This window comes from Cryptomeria japonica, chromosome 8, assembly GCF_030272615.1.
Source record: "Cryptomeria japonica chromosome 8, Sugi_1.0, whole genome shotgun sequence".
In the NCBI taxonomy this organism is placed as follows: Eukaryota; Viridiplantae; Streptophyta; class Pinopsida; order Cupressales; family Cupressaceae; genus Cryptomeria; species Cryptomeria japonica.
The window spans coordinates 123390110-123396109 of NC_081412.1; positions in this window are offsets into that span (position 1 = coordinate 123390110).

The window sequence follows — 6000 nt, forward strand, 5'->3', positions numbered from 1 at the left end:
CAAAGGAGCCAAAAGTAGCAGTTATCTTTTTCCCAATCTTCAATTTTTGTAAACCGGTAATCCATTAAACCAGTATTACTCTGAGTCACCAACTGATAACTGGAAAGTTGGACAAACTGGTAATACTCTGTGATGAGTTACCAACCGGTATATTTTTGTGATGAGTTACCATCCACCAACATTTTGACGGTGTTTTGTGTCGTGTTATCAAATGTGTCTAGATACAATGAACCTAGGAACTTGTAATGAAATCCTATTGGACCGACATGAAATCAGATTCCTTTTAAGGACATCATGTCTAGGGTTTTGAAAAAGAGAGAGTATGCGAGTATAGCTGTTAGGTTTTGTAGTGGTTGGAAAACCTCAAGAATGTGCGATCTTAACTGAGAAGATCAAGTCTGTGAGTTGTAATAGAGTAAGGAGTTACTGAAGACTGAAGTAATGCTGAAATGCATTAGCTATGAGCTACAATGGATCTAATCAAGCAGACTGTGCCATTTGCTAGATCATTAACTTGTTGATTACTCACATCTTTGACAAGTTAGAAACCCTTAACCGGGTAGGCCCAGAAAAGCCTTTGTAAATCCTCTAACAAGGTGGTTCACATCTGTGGATCTGAAATCCTCTCACAAGGTAGTCTTTAATCGGACTTATCTCCTAACAGAGATTGAGATTCCTAACAAGATCTGTTCTGGTAAAGAACATTGTATGACCTTAACCAGTCTGGTTACTATTCTGCAGATAGTTACTTGTGAGTTTCATCTCATCGTGGTTTTTCCCATTTGGGTTTCCACGTCAAAATCTCTTGTGTTATGGCGATTATGCTTCTGTGGGTGAATGCATTATTTGCTATTTGGTTTGCATGTGTGTTAACCAGTTTGTTTGCTAAACTATTTTATCATTTTACTGCTAGACTATTAAAGTGTTTAAGTACAATATTTTTTGGTATACTAATTCACCCCCCCTCTTAGTATTCATCAATTGGTATCAGAGCCAACCTTTCTATAAGTCTAACCACTTGGAAAGAGATATGGGGGAATACACTGTGAGGGAACTTACTCATCGACTCAATCAGTCTGAGTAAGCCTATGATGAACTTATGGTCAAATATAAGGCCTCTTAGGCAAAAAGAAGAGAGCACGCTGAAAAACTGATGGAGCTAACTGAAAACAGTTCTTTTGATGAAGCAGACATGGAAGCCCTAATTCAAGAAGATGAAAAACTGAATGAGTCCAATGCCAACCTAAGAAGGGAACTTGAAGGCCTAACTATTAGAATGTGTTAAGAGCTTGAGAATCGGAGGAAAGCTGAAGATCTGGTAAAAGACAAAGATCATGAGATCTCCAAGCTGAAGCAAGAGATCAGTGCACTTACCGCTTGTCTTCATGGAAGCAAAATGGAAAAAGAAGAAGTGCAAGGTGAACTAAACATGGCTATCTCTGAGAATACAACCTTGAAGGAATCCAATGTTGCCATTTCGAAAGAACTCACTGAGTCAAAGGAAATACTTGCCAAATTCAATAAGAGCTCTATCAAGCTAGAGTAGAAGCTTGAATTAGCTAAACCGGTAAAGAATACCAATGGACTTGGTTTCTCTGAATATGAGGAAGGTGAGACCTCTAGAACAAAAAGTGGAGCATCAAAGAAACAACTAGCATCAAAGGATAAAGGTAAGCAAAAGTTCAAACATGTTTGCTTTAACTATCTCAAGGAAGGACACACTGCTAATGTATGTAGAAGTAAGGTTTACAATAATTTTCCTTATTTTCTAAATGATAAGCCTAGATCCAATAGATTCAATGGTAATTTTTATGCATGCAACAAGTTTGGGCATAGAGCATTTGAATGCAAGTCTGTCATGCACAATACTGGAAGGTATCCTTAAAGGAATCAAGGAGTTTTTTTTGAACCCTCTGGGAACCAGAACCCAAATCGGTTTAATACCTATAGTCATCAGTTAGGTAGCGGTAGCTATCAAGCGGCAACCAGATGGAGAGCAATCTGTGTGATTTGTCATGGTCATGGTCACAATGCTGTAACATGCAGAAGGAAGAATAGAAACATGAATAATGGACCTTGGAGAGCACCTGGAATGGTTTGCTATCACTGCAACAAATCGGGTCATACAACAAGATTCTGCAGAGCAAGAAAGAGTATATCGAATGATATACCAGTCACTCCGGAAGGAAAAATTGATGTTGAAATTATTCAAGTAGATATGAAGAAAACTGGAAGAAGAAGCCAGAAGAAGTGATTCAAGAAGAACCGGTTTCTGCACCTAGTGTGGAAGTCGTTGAATTGGCAAACTAAGCATCAAAAAAGCTTAGGGGGAGCAAAAGGTGAAATAGCTCAAACCCCTGGTTGACATCGGTAAAAGACCTTAACTAGTATGAGATACTTGTTAGATTGGCAGAAGATCAGAAACAATATAAGGAAAAATTAGGGTTTACGCCATAATAGTGGAACATTTATTATGGTAGGTGGAGAATCTGTTTAAAAAGAATTTTCAAATCATTTCTCACTATCATTTTTTCGAGCAAAGAAGTTTTCAAGTGCAGAGCGAAGAAAAATGATTTACTTTGCGATTCAAAGAATTTATCAAAATCCTGAAGATCTGAAGCAAACATCTGTTGGAGAAGTGTAGAACACAAAGTAGTATTTCAGCAACCGAAGGAGTGTATAGCGAAGTTCAAATTGCAAAGCCCTAAATTTTGATCTACGAAGATATTTTTCAAAATTCTCTGTTTATCATGGCTTCAACATCACATGCTAGCTCTAGTGCACCCGTTGATTCTGTAGACTTCATTCAACGGAAGGCAAAATATAGTGCCCTATCTCAAATACCCACTGGTGTCATAGTGGAAGAAGGCATTTCAGATTTCATTGACTACAAGATTGAAGACCTAGGATCTCTGTTGATCCATTCCCAGTTGAGTTTGTTCTGCAGAAAGGATAAGAAGATTAAACCAGAATTTAGAATTTTGGAAAAGAAGAAACTTCACAACGCAGCCTATTTTCTTGAAGAATTTTTGGATGATCACATTCGAATTATTCTGAGTAGAGTACATGGTGATAATATGTACTTAGAGCAGATGCATGATATCACACCAAAAGCGATTCATGCCGTCACCAGTTTCTGCAACGTTGGCAAAGTGCCAGCCCTAAGAAAGATCAGCAAGACATAAATGACTAAGCACACCGGTTCTATGAGCGATTCATGGGGAATGATTGCCAATTCCATCAAGGAGGATCTGGTCAAATATGCGTGTATGGTGATAGGATACCGGATGTTCCATGCCAGCAGAATCAACTCTGTCTCTGCTGCAGCGGTAAATGCCGCTACAGGATGATCAAGGAAGATGCATCATTTGATCTATGCACTGGTATGCAAAGACAACTTCTGTTGAACTTCAAGTCGATCAAACAGGACAATACCCTAAAATTTAAGTTTGGACAACTATTGGTTGGGTTGTTCTTCTACTTCCAAGGCTATTTTTTAGGAGTAGGTGATATTCAGTGGTCTGCTGACCAACCAGTGACAAAGCAAATCAAGGAAAGCCTACAAGCGGTTGGAACTGGCTATCCAGAAGTGCTGAACAAATATTTTGATGTGTTCAGATGCAAAATGAACCAAAGAGTAAGAATATCCGGTGATATTGTCAAAAAGTATGAGGAGGACATCTGCTTCACCATCAACGTTGATGAGTGCATAATGGAGGCGATTGAGCCTAGACAGGAAGAAGTGGAACCAATGGGATATGAGGTAATGTATGACATGTTAGATGGGTATGCCTCTGCCCTAATCACCTCGCCTCTTGATCCAAAGGAAAAGAGAACTGACACCTATTTGGAAAGGGTTACGCCGGTTCAAGAACCCTCAGTAAAGAAGGGAAAGGCAGTGCCTTCAACATCGACACCGATTACCACAAGTCCCAAAGTGACCAAGTGGTCACTAGCAAAGAAGAAACCAGAAGCGGCACCCGCCAAAGTCTTTGAGAGGAAGCGGAAGACAAAAAGCAATACACCAGAATCACAAGACAGTGTCTCTGAAGAACAGCCTAAGAAGACTAGGCAAACGAGGAAAAAGACAAAGAGTGAACCGAAAACATCTGCACCGGTAAATATTGATATTTCCTCTTACAAACCTTTAACACATTGTCAAAGAACAATTAAGAATATTAGAAGAAAAGTACTTGGTGATTTGAAAGAGTGCTTTTGATGATTTCAATGATGATGAAAAGAAAGAAGTTGAACAGGAAGTTATCAATTATTTATGTATTTATGAACGGTGGCCATCAGAAATTAAATCTGAGATGCCTGATTCTTTGTATAATTCTTTAAACAATAAGTGGCGCATTGCCATATAAAAGGAACAAGAAATAAGAGAGGAAGTATTTGCACAATACTTTCCTGATGTGCCTAAAACAAAATTGTATGAAGTGGTGGAGAGATATAAGGGCCTCTTCTTCATGAGAAGAAGAAGACTCCTATTATTGGAAGGAAAAGTTCTGGAAGTGGTCAAAGATACCCACTCCCTTGCTCAATTAGCTTTAAGACTACATGAAGTGGCTGAAGCCAACAGGAAAGCAGACCAAGAACCAAAAATCACTCAACCGGATGAAGTATACAATAGTGAAGGAGAACCGGTCACCACTCAAATGGAACCGATTGATGTTGATGACTTAAACGATGACAATGTTACTACAGATGCACCAGTAGAAATAGAAGATCAAGAGAAACAGGAAGAAGACAAGAGAAAATAGGTAGAGGAAGAGAAGAAGAAACAGGAGGAAGACAAGAGAAAACAGGCAGAGGAAGAGAAGAAGAAACAAGAGAAAGAAAAGACAAAATAGGCAGAATAGGAAAAGAAGAAAGAGGACGAGAAGAAAAAGAAGAGGAAGAAAAGAGAAAAGAAGAGGAGAATAAGAAACAAGAGGATGAGAAGAAGAAGAAGGAAGCGGAAAAGGAAGAGGAGAAGAAAAAGGAAGAGGAGAAGAGAAAGGAAGAGGAGAAGAAAAAGGAAGAGGAGAAGAGAAAGGAAGACGAGAAGAGAAAGGAAGAGGAGAAGAAAAAGGATGAAGATGAAGAGAAGCGGAAAGAAGAGGAGAAAAAGAAGGTAGAAGAAGACGAGAAGAAAGCCAAAGAGAAAGAAGAAGTGGCACAGAGCACTCAAATGGAGACTCCAAAGGCAACCGGTAGTCAAGCCAAACTGGCTGACATTACCAGTCCTATTGACCTCCAGTCTGCAAATGAATCGGAGCTACTACAAAGCATTAAGCTTGCTCAAGATCGATTGGATGCTCTAAGGAGGAAAAAGGAGGAAGATGTTATCCAAACTATGGTGGAAACACTCACCAATTTGATACCTGGTACAAACCTCCCCAGTACCGATTCCTCACTTGCCCAATTAAAGCTTCTATGTACAGTTGTGGAAAACCAGGTCCAAAGCCTAGAAGAAGTTGCAAAAAAAAATGCCAAAAAGGAGCATGAAAAGGCTCTGAACATTGCCTTGGTGAAGAAGTTGAATGAGCTTCGGTCAGAACTTTAGAAGGCACAAAAGGACATCAGAGATGCAATGGATGAGGGCAATCTACTACTCAGCAAGATTTGTCAACCTCATTTATTCTGTGATGTTGTGCTCACTCAGAAGGACAAACTGCAATATGATATGCAGTCATTTATTAGCACCTTCAATATGCCATATGATTCCTTCTCCACATATGGACAAACTGCTCACCGGTTTCAACTTCAGTCTACAAGACTAGAGGCAGAGATAAGCAACCAGACACGTAATTTGCAGGAACTTCAACTGGTCCTATAGCCAAGACTGCAAATTCTCCAGAAATGCTACCTCAATATAGATGCCCTAACGGTTACTGAAGAGATGAGTACCATGGATGCCATAGAGGAGCAGGTTTATCAGATGCAAATGGAGAATGAGGTTGCTACCTCATTGCTTGAATCATGGTCTTTATCCATGAAGACATTTATGCAGGATTT